This window comes from Myodes glareolus, chromosome 21 (genome assembly GCF_982192425.1).
Source record: "Myodes glareolus chromosome 21, mMyoGla1.1, whole genome shotgun sequence".
Lineage (NCBI taxonomy): Eukaryota > Metazoa > Chordata > Mammalia > Rodentia > Cricetidae > Myodes > Myodes glareolus.
Genome location: NC_142046.1, coordinates 32,810,766 through 32,826,113, shown reverse-complemented (window position 1 = coordinate 32,826,113; position 15,348 = coordinate 32,810,766). Strand labels below are relative to the sequence as shown.

At 49.0% G+C, this 15,348-nt stretch overlaps 1 protein-coding gene across 11 annotated transcripts in view; it reads right to left on the bottom strand.

Moving 5' to 3' along the window:
* Nucleotides 1–4,287, bottom strand: part of Lypd6b (LY6/PLAUR domain containing 6B) — a 176,738-nt gene extending 172,451 nt beyond the window's left edge. For 10 of the 11 annotated variants that reach the window (XM_085681145.2, XM_087899933.1, XM_085681141.2 and 7 more), the window contains exon 1: nucleotides 4,153–4,287. The gene's annotated coding sequence lies outside the window, so the exon portion shown is untranslated. Of the gene's footprint in view, nucleotides 1–3,866; nucleotides 3,990–4,152 lie in introns of those variants that run through there. The other variant, XM_085681143.2, reaches the window with a different exon arrangement.
* Nucleotides 4,288–15,348: the final 11,061 nt, after the last annotated feature.

Genomic DNA, 15,348 nt, shown 5'->3' with positions numbered 1-15,348 from the left:
ATCTGTAACGCAACCATACTTCCTCTTTCTCTGCCGCCCAAACTAAACAATTCTGCAGCAAAATGATGAAAGGAATGGCCTGACTCCCCTTTGTTCACATTTCTTAGCTCATTTCTCGTCACCTGGCGCTGTTTGGCAAGTCGCTATAGGAACAAGGTGAGATACAGCAAAAAAAAAAAAAAAAAAAAGAAAGAAATTCAGTTTAAAGAAGAAAAAAGTTAGGAGTTGTGGGGGATGAGTCACCCAGGAAAGTGTCAAGCATGAGAATATGAGTTCAACACCCAGAATCCACATAAAAAGCCAGGTGCAGTGGTGTGCAGTGGTGTGCACTGGTAACCCCAGTGTCGGGGCGGTAGAAGCAGGCAGACCCCTAGGGCTTACTGCTTAGTTGAGCTAGTAAGCCCCAGGCCAGTAAAGCCGTATCTCAGACCAAGATGAACTGTGTCTCATAAACATAGTGTGGTTCCTGAGGTTGTCCTCAGGCACACACATATGCACACAAGTACACATACATGCAAGCACACACATATGCATAAAAACACATATACACATTTAAAGAAGAATAAAATGCTCTAAATAATTTGATGATTTACTGACTTCTTGGTGAACATCTGTCCTTTTTTGCCCCAAACCTTACCTGCTCAGGCCACAATTCTCTGCAGGAAATGAGACTGCCAGACCTGTGACCAGGTGTTCCAGTAACACTCTTAACCTGACTGACTCCCTTCTATTACGTCACTGCTCAGCATCCAGCATGTTCGTTAAAACATAAGTTCGTCTCATTCTGTGGCATGAGAACAGTGGCTTTCTCATTTTTTTCAAATATTTATTGATTTATTATGTACACAATATTCTGTCTGTGTGTATGCCTGCAGGCCAGAAGAGGGCACCAGACCCTATTACAGATGGCTGTGAGCCACCATGTGGTTGCTGGGAATTGAACTCAGGACCTTTGGAAGAGCAGGCAATGCTCTTAACCTCTGAGCCATCTCTCCAGCTCCGGCTTTCTCAACTTTTAAGGATCGTGGATTCCCTGCACTTTAAACGGTGTGCGGCACACAGTAGGTGCTTTGTGGGATGAATTCTGCCTGAGGCTTGGATCACTGTCGCTGCCCCCCTCCACATCTGCACAGTGATCCTGACAAACAGAACTGAAGGAGCTGGCCCTCCCCACCTGCTCTCTCCAGGATCAGTGAGGAGTCATTCTTCCAGCTTCTGGACTAACTAGGTTCTAAGGAGAGAGGATTGTAGGAGGCTGCGCGCCTGGCCCTGCAGCCAAACACCGAATGTCCACTGATATCCACCATGTCCGGTGGAAACAGAGACCATCAGCCGCCTAGCACCTCGGTTGAAAATGCCTTCAAAGCGGTTCTGAACACCGTCACTAAAGTCGCAGACCGAATTCAGTACCAGGAAGCCCGCTTTCTAAATCCAGGATCTACCACTACTTGCACGCTCACCAAGCCCTGGCCTGTTAGTTTGAAGGCAGGTAACAATGCTGAAATCGAGCCATGGCTTTGAGCAAGGGAGTGCTCTCAGGAGGACTGGGGAGGCCCTGGGCTAGGGTGGATCGGTAGCGGAAGACCAAATTCATCTGTGAGATTTCAACAACTCATGGCCCCTCCTGGAACTCCTCCAAGAGAATGAGCCATTATCGCTCACTAAATGACAGCGATCCATAGAAACTGTCATTCATCCTAAGGGGCATGTAGAGAACTTACAAAGCCTTTTCCTGGTTTCATGTCCGACAAACAGGACCATGACTCTTAGTGACGCTATAGGCTGTCCAACACAGGGTGCCCCTGTCTTTCCTGCTATGCCACACTCAGTTCCTTTCCTGTCCCCCAGCAACATCCTCCACTTTTCTACTAAAATCTGAATTTGCAGGAGCTATGACCGGGTGCCCATCCTTGCCTTGCCTTGGTCTTCGCTTGCAGATTTCTGATTGTATTAGATGCAGAGTCCTGGGAAGATGAGCCCCACCCCAGCTCAGAAGAATATCTGGCAAAAGCCAGCACACCCCCAGATCTGCTGCTAAGGTTGCTCTAGGGGAAGGCTGCCCATTCCAGACAAAGGCACATGGCCAATGACAAGAATTATAAGGAAAATTTAATTTTCTTACCTAAAAGAAGACTGAGGAGCATGCCTGGTCCTTTCCTCTGCTGTGGATGCTATCATGTCAAGGAAGGCAATAGTATCTCTGATCCCCATGGAGTATCTCTGATCCCCATCGAGAAATTTCTAGAAGGCAACCTAAAGCTGTCCCTTCCCCACCCTCAATCATCCTGTGGGAAACAATAATGTGACCCAACTAAAGTAACATACATTAAAGTGTGCCCTATCAGACACCCTCCCTGTGACCCAGACTGGATGTCTGCAGCTTCGGCCCTGCACCTTCCTTGGGAGGACTCCACCACGTCCCCAGCGAGACAACCTCCAATGCAGTCACCTGAACATACATTTCCTCAAAGCCGCCACCCTCACTCCTGGCAGAGACTCTGGCGTATGTTGGGCACTGATGAAACGTGGAACGACTGGAAGAATGAAGCCGTGACAGAGAGCTGGCAACACGCGCCATGGCCCTGACAGGCTGGCACCTGGGCTGTTCACACTCTGGGGAAGAACTCCTGGAGGTGTCCTCAGGGAAAAGCAGAGCCAATGCAACACACAGTCCTACTTTCGGCTGCCCAGAATTGAAACTACTTCTTGAGAACAGGCCTCCGAATCACCTACACTTGTGACAGCTTCTCTATCTCAGGAGCTGAGCTAATCCTCTGTGGTACCTGGGTAATACAGGCCTGCTTCTGTTTTGGAAACCCTCCCACTCCCGTCTGCTGAGATGGACTCCTTGCAGTCCAGTGCACCCAGAGGGTCTGCTGAGGGATAGACTAAGTAGAAGAGATCTCTCCACATCTATCTCTCTCCCTCCCTCTCTCCTCTTTCCTTCTCCCTTACTCCTCTCATTTCCTTCAAAGAGAAGCCTGAAGGTAAGGTGTCACCTTGATCGACCAAACGTGCCAGCCTGGTGCAGAAAGAGCTAATGTGCCCTCCGAAGAGGGCACTTGTCCTGGGAGTTCATAGGGGTGACACCTTCCACTGTAACCCTCTCACTTCATTTGGAGGGCCCAGTCAATTTCTACACGGCCTAAGGCAACTTTCAAGTCACCAAACTCTAACCCTAAGGAATGAATTCTGACAGTTCAGAATGGCAGGAGCCGGATGATTACAGCTTTCTTCAAGGGGAACATGTGCACTGACTCTCTTCATCTTGGTCGCTAGAGCAGCCCGACCCTGCAACTGCCATTGCCACCATCAGAGAGTCAGGATGGTGCCCACCCCTCCCAGACGCAGACCCGATCACTCCCCCCCCCCCCCGGATTTCTTCTATTCAGAAAGATGCAGGGACTTCTGGAGACATGAACTGTCGAATACGTTAACACCTGAGGGATAAACATGGAGAAAAACCCTCAAGCACGCTAGGTACCTCATGAGCACTAAATAATTTAAGGCCACCCGATGACCCTAACGGCGATTTTATCCTGGAGGAAACAGGCTCAGAGAAGTTAAAGAGCTTGCTCAAGGTCACAGCGCTAGTAAGTGAACTGAAATTTAAACACCACTCTGGACTACTCTTCCCGCTTCATCACTCTGATCACCAGTCACCGAGAGGTGGGCAGCACCCCTTCACCCCACAACACCCCAGGGCACCACAGATCCGTGCAGACTTACTATGTATGCCCCCCTGGAGTAAGGGCAGCACCGCCGACCCAGCTTTACCGAAGCCTAGGTAACTAACCGATGTGTTGGTTAGTGATTTAACAGCCCAAGTAAAGCGCGGCGCAGGGGGAACGGCGGCTCCCGCCTACCGGGATGAAGCGCCGCAGAGAGACGGGAGGGAGCTGGCTCGCACTTAGCCGTGCGGTCGCTCCCCAGCCTCAGCGGTGGCCTCCAGCCTCGGATTCCCCGGGAGACCCTCCCAGCTCGGGCCGGCACGTCCAGACGTGGGTAGCTGCGCTCCCCTGCGGCTCGGAGAGTCGAGGCTTGGGTCCCGCCAGCTGTAGCGCAGCGCCCGCCGCAGCCGCTCGCCCCTCCCAGCCCCGGTTCTGCAGCCCCGCACACATGCGGCCGCCCCGCAGAGCTCGCCCGGCTCACCTACGCGGTCGCGGCCCGCGGACTCCCGGCGCCTCGCTCGGCTCCCAGCCTGGGCTCCCGGCACCCGCCCCGGGCTGGCGTTGACTGGGACAGCGCGGGGCGGGGCGTGGCTCCTCCCCACCCCGAGCCACCTGGGCGACCGGGAGGGGCGGGCCGACAGGTGAGAGCCTCACGCAGGGGAGCGGCCCCCGGTGCCCTCTTGGGGACGCCGCCAGGATCCTGCTCCCGGTGGCACGAAGCCGAGCGAACGCGAGTAGGTCGCTTAATGTACCCGAGCAGTAGTGCTGTTCCCTCCTAGCCTGGCCGCCTGGGAAAAGAGCACAGACCCGAGGGAAGCAGCTAGACTAGAGGGACACTGCCACCCTCCAAGAGTGGGATGCCAGTCCCTCATGGGTGAGAACGACGAGGCCAGGAGTGCAACTTACTTCAGATACAGAACTCAGGCCTTTTCGACCGTTCGGTCCTACCCTTCTCATGCCTCCTCCACCCCTCTCTTAAAAGAATATATTATGCTATAAATGAGATAGTTCCCGATTGTGACGTCCTCTCCAGCTCTGGATAGTAAGTCCAACCTTGCTTCTCTTCTGTTGTATCTCTAAAGACTTGCACAAACCCAGGGCAGCCCAGGGCTCTGTTAAAAGCCAAAGAATGCTTAGGTATCCTCCCTAGCCTGGCTTCAGCCTTTCTCTGTGTTTCCATTGAAAGCAAGTTTCCTGGCTTGTCGGCCATTCTTTGTATCGCTTCCCTTCCCAAGACTTCCAACCAGACAGTTTGCAGGAGGTCTACACTCTCAGGACACCTGTCTAAGTGCTCAGGCAATTCTCAAACTTAGGAAGAGGAACACACCGAATAGGACGCCTGACTTCACCAGTGGGAACTCCACCCCCATCCCCCAGGAGGTGCTCTGAGATCCAGGCCTGTAACTCTAAAGACAGAGAGTGGCCTGGGACCCTGAGGTCCTTGCCTGCTACCAGGAAAACTTGGCTGGAGGCAGATCTGTAGAAACTAGGCACAGATGTGGCGTCCCCATCGACCTATGGGCACTGCAGATCAATGGGCACCTAAGCCAATGGCATTTGCAGAGGTCCCTCACAGATTCTCAGAGTGGAACATTTTTAAAAGTTTTTCATTTAACAGACAGATGATCTTAAAACACAAACATGCACACACACACACACACACACACACACACTCACACTCACACACATAAGGTCTGTGCGGTATAGCTTGTCCCACACTGGCTTAGTTTTTAGATTCACAGACAAATCTACTCCCCATTGGATAGAGGAAGCACCCGTCAGTTTTAGAGATACACAGAACCCATCCTTCTTGTAACAAGGGTCCTTCCTTGGCTGCATACTGAACTTCCAAGACAAAAGTCAAAGGTGCCCGGCCAAGGTGATAAGAGGGCCAAGCGGACTGCTCCATCCTTCTGCCTGACTACAGGCCCAACCCTATCTGGGCCCCTCTTTCATCAATGAATCCTTCACAAGGGAGTATTTAAGATCTAGTGCTACCCAGCCTGCCTGGTCACACTAGACAGGCCATCCTGGAAAAAAAAGTTACAGAGAATGCCCCACCTAGGTGTGCCTAACCACAGCAGCTCCCCCCAAACCATGGCAGGTATGGAGGCTGGTGTCCCAGGGTGGGGCCATGGCAAGGCCTGCCCGCGCTGGGTCAGCAGGTGGGGCTGAACAAAGGAGCCGCTCCAGGTCCCACCCAGGAGAAGCAGGCCCAACCCTCTGTCTGTTTTGGTTTCAGTCAGTGGAGCGTGTGACTTAAGAGCCTTTTGTGTGTGTGTGTGTGTGTGTGTGTGTGTGTGTGTGTGTGTGTGTGTGTGTCACTGCTGTGACAGCCTTGTGTGTGATGCCACCAGGAAAGGCTGAGAAGCTTCCAGAAAACACAGTTCTACCCTAGCCCCCTTCCTCTCCCTACCTGCCCATATGTGTATGGGTGTGAAGTTACTCACTGGAGCATGGGATACCTACAGTGGCCACACATTTAAAAACAAAAGAATAATTGTCCTTCCCCAGCTGCTATCAATTGCCAAGCCCTCCTCAGGAGGGGATGGGCTGGGAGAGAACCTCCCCTTCCTATTTTGGCTGGATTCGCCTTGTTTAGGGTTTGTGCAGGTGACCACAGCTTGTATGAGGTCGTGAGTAAAACAGCTATGCCAAGGCCAGAAGTCTGCATTTCCCAGCGCCCTTCTCCATCATCTGGTCCTTACATTCTCTCTGATATTCCCTGAGCCAGGGAGGAGGTTATTGAGGAAGAGATCCCAATTAGGGATGAGTGCTTAATCTCTTATTTTAGCACTTGGGCCAGTTCAGCATATTTCTTGTTTTAAAAAATCTTATATACCTTCATGCCAGAAGAGGGCATCAGAACCCATTTTAGATGGTTGTGAGTCATCATGTTGTTGCTGGGAATTGAACTCAGGACCTCTGGAATACATAACAAATAAACAGAGAGAGAGAGAGAGAGAGAGAGAGAGAGAACGAGAAAAAGAAAATATCCAAAGAGGGACAGGATCTTTTAAAAATGAACCGTAGGATACTTTACCTTTTACATCCATGTATACATTAATATTTTCTGTGTATTTTTTTTTTGTTTTTGTTTGCTTGTTTTTCAAGACAAAGTCCCTCTAGAATAGCCCTAGCTACCCTGGAATTCTCTTTGTGGACCAGGTTGGCCTAGAACTCACAGAGATTCCCCTGCCTTTGCCTCCTAAGTGCAGGAATGAAAGGTGTGCACCAATCACACTTTGCTCTTGGTACATTTTTTTTATGAGACTTCGTGTGTAGAATTCTGGGCCCTGAGAAGCCACTCAGTTAATTATAGTTAGCATGGGGGTAATATAGAGAAATAGCCAGAAATATGCAGATCAGAAAGAGCCAAGAATCTAGGACTTGGCTTCTATGGTTCTGGATCAGAGCATTTGAGCTGAAATGAGAAATTGGGAGATTAAAAAATACAATGATAATTAACCTTTAATGAGTGGCTATTTTGTGTGGGGCACTATTCTAAATACCCAGGACCCCAGACCCTGCAAATGCATTCAGTATCGTGGTGTCCCACACACACACACGTCACCCCTTCTCTTCATTACATTTAACATCACTTTTTGAAGAGCTGAAACTCTTCAGTCACATATTCACGTGACAAGTCTATGAAATGTGACCAATGCCACACCCTCAGGATGCGTGAACATTGACCTTCAGGGGTCCCGTGAATGCCATGCAGTCATGTGACCCCCTACCCGGAGAGCTACTTTCTTTCCTTGCGGGGTCTGAGCTGAGATGGGCAGCAGACACAGCAGGCGTGATTATTACAGCAACCTTTCCAGGGTTCCTGGGAATGTCAGCTGGAGAGGGAACAGAAAATAATAATAATAAAAGTCCAGCCTCATCTCTTACTGATTGTGAAACCCGCCACGTGCACAAGGACAGCCAAAGACTGAGCTTCTTAAGATTTTTGATGTCGGTCGGAGTACTGATGTAGCAAGCAGTGGTTTGGGCTTACATCTCACGTCCTAGGCCCGCGTGCAGAATTTTCAAGGGGGTACACGCTCTGTATCCTTGAGGAGACTTCAGAAAGATGAGGCGGCCCCCTCCTGAGGCAAGCCCCAAACCTGCACTGCCATGTCTTTCCCTCTCTCTCACTCTTTGCAGACCCACCGGGGACCAGAGTGGATTTGCTTGGCTGGTTTAAGCCCAGCAGCCAGGAACATCCTCATCTTACTTTACTTGAATTTGGAGCAGCATGGAGACCTGGGCTGCCACCTCAGGATCTGCTCACAGTCCTGGTAACAAGAAGGTTCAGATGCCTTTCGGTGTTCTGTTTGTCATTTTCTGAGGTACTGGCAGTCAAACCCCAAGGTTCCCAGGCTCAGTGTCTGGCTGAGCTATGTTAATAACTCCTGGTGTGGTGTTCCTCAACCCATGACTGTGCTCTCCAACACTCTGATTTATGTTACTTCCGAAGGCCACCCAAACACACCATCCCCGTATTGAGGTAGAGGGAAGGACTGTTTTCCATACTAGCATGGGGAAACTCCTTTGTGGAAAAACAAAACAAAACAAAAAAACAAAAAAAAACAAAACAAACAAACAAACAAAACCACCCCTCTCTATAAATTGCTGCTAATATTCCAGCCACATTCTTCTTCTGGAGCCCTCACAGCTGGCTCCTTCGACCACAGAGGCCTTCCCACCATGTTTTCTGTACGGCCCTGGAAGGTCATAAGTAGTCAGTTGACAGGGTGCTGCTGCCTGGTTTGCAATTTGCTCTGAGGAGATGTAGACTCGGTTTCATCTTATTCCCCAATTCTGCTGAATACAAGGCAGCCGCTTGTCCTTCTTGGCTTCCTGCTGCTGTGTTTCAACACCATGATCAAAAGCGACTTGGGGAGGAATGGGTTGATTTTTGTTTACAGTTTCAGGTGACAGGTCATCACAGAAGGGAGTCAAGGCAGGAACCTGGAGGCCGGAACTGAAGCAGAGACTCTGGAGGAGGGTTACACACTGCCTGGCTCGCATGGCTTGCTCAGTTTGCTTTCTTATACAGCCCGGGACCGCCCACCCAGGGATGGTACCACCAGTGAGCTGGGCCTTCCCACTTTAATCCTTAAACAAGGACATGTTCTACAGACATACCTATAGGCCAATCTGAAGGAAGCAATTCCTCAGTTGAGTGTCCCTCTGCCCAGATATATTTAGATCTGTGTCAAGTTGACCAAAATCACCTAGCACTGTATTCAAATTCATAGTCTGGAAAGAATCCCAGACTATGGTGTAATGCTATCAATTACTGGGCCAGGGGTTTGAAGCTTTTCATTCACAAAGGGAGAGGGGCAGCTACTGGATTGCTATTCTAAACTGCCTAGAGTCACTCTTAATCCCAAGATCCCTGGCCCATCCATCGTATACACTCAACTAATGACTGTAGCAAGGCCTTTCCAGAGCAGATTTCCATCTTGATCGTGACTGGTCATGTCAGAAAGGCTTCCAATGCTGCAGCTTTGATCTCGATGTGCCAAAGCTTGATGCAGCAGAATGGACCCTGCGGAGAAGCCATTGCTCTGGGGTCTGGACTACTCCGCTGACCACATGCGTGAAGTGATCTGAGCCATTTGACCTGAGTAGAACTAGATGGTTCAGCACAATCCCTTCCCATCCTGCGGTTCCACTGTCTGCCAGATGCCCCTCAAGTCGGCTTCAATATTCATTGATGTGTTCTTTAAGAGCTCCTCAGTGTAATAGTTTTACATAGTTAAACCAAAGCCACTTTGGAAGAATATCATTTGCTTCATTTACAACTTCTAGAGAAAGCTAGGCATGGCATTCAGTAACAGCTACCAACCTGAACCGCTGAGATGGAGGCAAAGGACCATCATAGAGGGAACTTAAGCACTGGGTTCAAAAGTGGGATGTGGGCAGGTTTCCGCTACCTCTTGATGCGTGGGTTTTCAGAGACGAGGCACTTGGGACACAGTCTATGACCACAATTAACTCATATAGTTATGCACAGCAGCCCAGGGGGCACAGGGGCTGGTTCAGCATAGTGAACAACTATACTGTGCCTGCGGAGTCAGGAAGGGAGGCCTCCTGTACCTGGTCTTGCTATAGAAAACATTCCAGATGCTGGCAGAAGCTGAATGAGTTTTGAGTGTGTATGACTTGGTTAAATAACTCTTGAGTGTCCCTTGTTCCCTGTGGGAAATTGCTCAACCCCTTCAGATATCCTGCTGGAATCTCATCTCCTGGCATTAACTGAGATTACCAAACTTCCTCTTCCATCAGAGGGGAAACTCCCCCTAATCCAAAGTCAGGACTCAAATCCTGACAAGCTCTCTGGGGTGAAAAGCTTCAAGGCACAGCAGGGACACTAGCCTGAAACCTGGCTGCAGTTACCCAGGGGCACAGCAGGGACACTAGCCTGAAACCTGGCTGCAGTTACCCAGGGGCCACAGCAATAGCTCCACCCATGTAACACCTTACAAACTGCTTTTCCTCTAAAGAAAGAAGGTGGGGAGGTGCAATAGTTTGTGTGTTCCCACCCCCACCTCCCCAGTGCATATGCCAAAACTTAACCCCCAGTATGATGGTACTAGAGCTGGGGCCTGTGGGAAGGTCTCTAAGTCACTATTCTATTGCTGCGAAGACATGATGACCATGGCAACTGATATTTTTTAAAAGTATTTAAGGACTGGAAAGATGGCTCAGAGGTTAAGAACACTGAATGCTCTTCCAGAGGTCCTGAGTTCAATTCCCAGCAACCACATGGTGGCTCACAGCCATCTGTCATGAGATCTGGTGCCCTCTTCTGGCCAGCCAGCATACAGACAGACAGAACACTGTATACATAATAAATAAATAAATCTCTTTTATATATATAAAAAAGCGTTTAACTGGGGCTTGCATACAGTTTAGAGGCTTAGCCATTTTTGTCATCATGGCAGGGAGCATGGTGGCAAGCAGGCGGGCAGGGTGCTGGAGAAGTAGTTGGGAGTTCTTTATTCTGACTCTTAGGGGGTTAGAGGGGGGTAGAAGTGGGGGGAGGGAAAGGGGAATGGGGGGCTGTAACACACTTCCTCCAACAATGCCACACCTCCTTCCAAATAGTGCCACTCCCTGGTGACCAAGCATTCACATATATGAGTCTTAGGGATCCATTCTCATTCAAGCCAACACAAAAGGTCACTAGGTCACTAGAATGGAGCCCTCATGAATGGGGTGAGTGCTCTTATGGAAAGATCTCCAGAGGGTCCCTGTTCCATGATGTTAAGACACCAGAGACGTCAAAAGAATGAAGCTTGGAGGCTTTCACCAGACCCCATCTGTTAGGATCTGCTGGCCTGTTCTATCACCTGGGTTTCCAGTCCCTTTAAGAGACAAACACCACCTTCTCCCAACCTCCCAAGCAGATCTTGCACCTCCTCAAGCCCCATGCTCTCTCTCTTTCCATCTCTCTTCTGAAGAGGTAACTGTTGCTTCTCTCTCTCTCCCCTCACATCTCTTTCTCCCTCTCTCTCTTGTTCCTCCTTCTCCCCTTTCCTTTTCCCGCCATAACCCACTAAATAAACTCTAAATGTATCTGTCTGCCTCTCACCCGTTGCAGTCTCCCACCCGCCAAGGCCTCAGGGGACTCACCAAGGCCTGGGGGACCCACCTAGGTCTCGGGTCACCCGGTGCCACCCCTTGTGGGACCCCAGTCCCTCCCCACCTATATCTTTAAAAAGGAATAACACCATCCACACTGGCATCCTGATGGTGGACGGCCAGCCTCCAGAATGGTCAGAAATAGATGCCCTGTGTGAGCCCAGTCAGTCTATGACACTTCCTTGTAACACCCCCAGCTGACCAGAAAAGAATATGGAAGCCTCTAGACAGAGGACAACGAGAGATTGGATTTCACTGGGTGGGAGCCAGTGATTCCCAAGGCCTCATCCATTGTGTGTTCTTCTCCTAAGTGTTGGGGGAGATCCATAGAAGGCAATAGCTGGAGTTCACGGTGAAAATGTCTATTCTAGCTGTGATATTAGTGCTCACTTGGATTCAAGCAGCGCCATTACAAAATACTTTCCTATGGATTCTCGTTCAACCCCTACAACACAAAGAAATATACAGGTGGCAGTGAGCTAAATCTTAGTAATTCGGGTGTGCTCGTGAGGTCTTTCAGTCTGCAGGGTTAAACGCTTGATTATGCTCCTGTAGCTGGCCAAATAGTCTCAGAGTTGGCTCCAGGGTCAAGTCTGTCTTCCTTTCTATGGTGGAATCAGTCTGTAGAATCACTGCCCAATACTATATATCTATACTCTAGGAGGGTCTTGTATCTGCAAGGACACTGGAGCTAAGAGCCGGAACTGGTGAAGGAGTCAGCATTCCGCCAGCCACTATCTGCAGCCAGTGTGCCCTGGCCAAGTCTTGACAGCTCCTCAGAAAAGTCCTCCCAGGACAGGCACAGGTAATGGGAGTTTGTGGCTAAGTGGGGAGCTTGTGAGGGAACCCCACTTTGTTTCCACCCCTTCCTGTAGCTGGACTTGCGGGTACATGTGTGGTATGATTGGTATGTTTGCGTTTTCTAAAACTTAAGCTCTAAGATGAAATCCAATTAATCATTTTGACAGGTCAGGGGATGGAGCAGCGGCTCTCAGCCGGGGATGCACAGGTTACCTCTAGAGGGGCCTCCCACATCTGCGGGGACGAGGGAACCACTGTCCAGCACCACTAGACCTTCCTCAGGAGCCTGTGGAGGGAGGGCAAGAGTGTGCTGATCCTTCTGACTTAAGCAAAGAACTGTGTTTTATACTTTAAATGCAGAGATGACCATTTTGAAAAGAAAAACTTCTGTGTAATGTTACATTTTACAAACACAATAGTAGACAAGCTGTGACAATCACTGATACATTGCTGAGCGTGCTCTGTATTAACAAGGTTCTTCCAGGCACAAGGGTACTACTGGTGGCTGCTGGTGTAGCCTCTGTCACAAGCCCAGAGTTCAGGGTCTGCAGGCAACCTTGCATATCCAAGTCTTCCTATGACTGGTTGAAGTCATTCAAACCATGAGGTTGTCTTCACTTCCTGTGAAAATATACTCAAGTATAAAGTTTTATATACATTCTTTTTTTTTAAAAAAAAAAAAAAGGGGGGTCCCTGGGACTCGTTGTTGGTTATTTATCCATCTGTGAAACACACACTTACACAATCATCGTTATGAGGGGCAGTTTTGCAAACTGTTGAGCAAACAAGCCTCAGAACTAGGCTTTAAATCCTGGCTGCTCCTCTTGTTGGCTGTGAGAACTTGCGGAGGCTACTTAACCCCTCTGTGCCCTCTCCTCACCTGTGAAAAGAGACAGCAGCGCCTACCTCATGGGGTTATTGGAAGGATTAGATGGATTAATACATGTAAGACACTTAAAATAGTGCCTGGCACACAGCCAGACTGCTCTTGCGAATTAATTGACTGCTTACCGTGGCTTTCTGGGTATTTTAAGTTCCTGACGCTGTCACATGTCACCCAAAACAAGTTTGTAGATTTCCCTAGTTTACACAGTCTGTAGCACTCACATTTTTGCTCAGGATAAATCTTAAGGGCTGTATGGTGAGGCTCTTTTTCAGTTCCATCAAGGATTTGGTGAGGGTATGGAAGGTGCTATGTTATCTGGGACTCAAACACCAAACCAAGCCACACCTTACACAAGGCAAGCAGACTAAACGCGGAATCCCAGCCTTTGTCGCTGAAGGCGTAGGGAGGAGAGGCCTCCAACAGTGGCTACCTAGGTTTTTAAAAATGGTCATGAGCTCAACTAACCACACAGAAACTGGTGTCTTCTTTGCAGACTGGATGAAGAACCACCAAATGCCAAGGAGAGAGTCAATCCCAGAGTTCAAGAGGCCTCTTGTCAGGGACCCCACATTGTCATCTCGGGCATCAGAGCAAGCCCCTCTGCTTCTGTTCAGTGTGTTATGTACCGTAGACACATTACAAGACATGGCTGTCACAAATGTCAGAATCACACCGGCCACGCTAATGCCACCAGTGCCTGCTATGACAGATACTTTCTCGGTTCACTTTGTCCTGAGGACGCTCAGAGGTTATGGGAAAAGCTTAAGGACAGGTCAGGGCCAGGGACAGGAGACCTGGAGGAAGACCTCCTTCTAGGAACTGCCATGGTAGCCCCACTGTGGAACAGAACCTCACTCCTCATCTGTGGGGTCACCTTGCTGACACTGAAATGTGCTTTGTGGTCTGTTCATTTCAGAGGACTGCTTCTCATCTTAAACAGCGATCGAGTTAGCCTTCAACAAGGTCCTGTCTGGATAGGGCCTCTTCTGAGTTATGTGGGGAATAATTTCTAGACAGATGGAGAAACATCATAAAAGCAGACCATTTGCAGTGCCTACAGTCATCTTTTCCATTTAAAAATTCTCTAAATCATTTTACTATTTTATATGGTTGTTTTTCCTGCATGTATTATCTATGCACCACGTGCATGCAGGGCCCCCAAAGGCCAGAAGAGGTCATGAGACCCCCCTGGAACTGGAGTTACAAAGGGTTGTGAGCTGTGTGTGTGTGTGTGTGTGTGTGTGTATGTGTGTGTGTGTGTATACACCTTCACTCCATCGTTCATCTCTTCCATTTTTAATTGATTAAAGCAAAGAGGTTTATCATCTGGCGCCCATGCACCATTAGCAACATCAACAAAACCTCAAGAACAAGACGTTTTACACATGCAGGTCCATGTGTAGTCACACGACCCCGGCGACCAGAGGCAGGAAATATTTCTCTCTTTAGAAAAACCTTATTCAGCAGATAATCCTGTGGTCTGTCGTTGGTCTTCTCCAAAAGCCTCACACTCTAGTGTCTTCTTATGAGAGTTCAGATTTCTACCGTAAAACCAAAAACCAACACAAAACATGATTACACTTGGCTCAATCATTCTCAAACGACAGCAGGAGGCATTCAGCATAAACAGGACTCAATTCCTCAGATGAAGGACGGCAGGGCACAATGCCCACCATGACAACAGGCGTTTTTCTCAGGCAAGAAGAAACTCGGCCATTTTCCTGCTGGTCTAATGAGCTTTGATTTGATTCTGCCATTACATAGTTAATGTTACCATCTGAATCTTAACTGTCCCCCTACCGGCTCATGCTTTGAGCACTTGTCCCATGTGGAGTATCATTTCGAAGGCTGTGGAGCCCAGTTGACTGAAGCAGGTCACTAGGGAGCATGAGGGTTATACTTGCCTGGGGTTCCAGCCTCCTTTTTCTCCTTCCTGGTAACCGTGATGTTGGCAGGTACCCCGGCTACCATGCCTAAGCCTCTTTTTCCTATTACAGTGGAGACACTCTGAAACCAGGAACCAAAATAAATCCTTCCATCATTAATCTTGCCACTCTGACGAGAAATAACATTTAAAAATCCATACTTTTTTCAGAGATAAAGGTAGAAATATTATTTTTTATTATTTTAGTTTTACTGGGCAAATTCAAGCAGATATCAAGCCAATGAAGAGGAGGAGGAGGAAGAAGAAAGATAAAGAGAGAGAGTGAAGCTGATTTAGGTAGTACTACCTGCTGAGAGGCTGTTCCTTTGTAATGAACTTCTGTCAAAAGAAGATTCATTCCAACACAAACTTCCCGCCCTCAAGTCAGATGCCCTACTGAGACTCAAACAAGGACGCCAGACCAG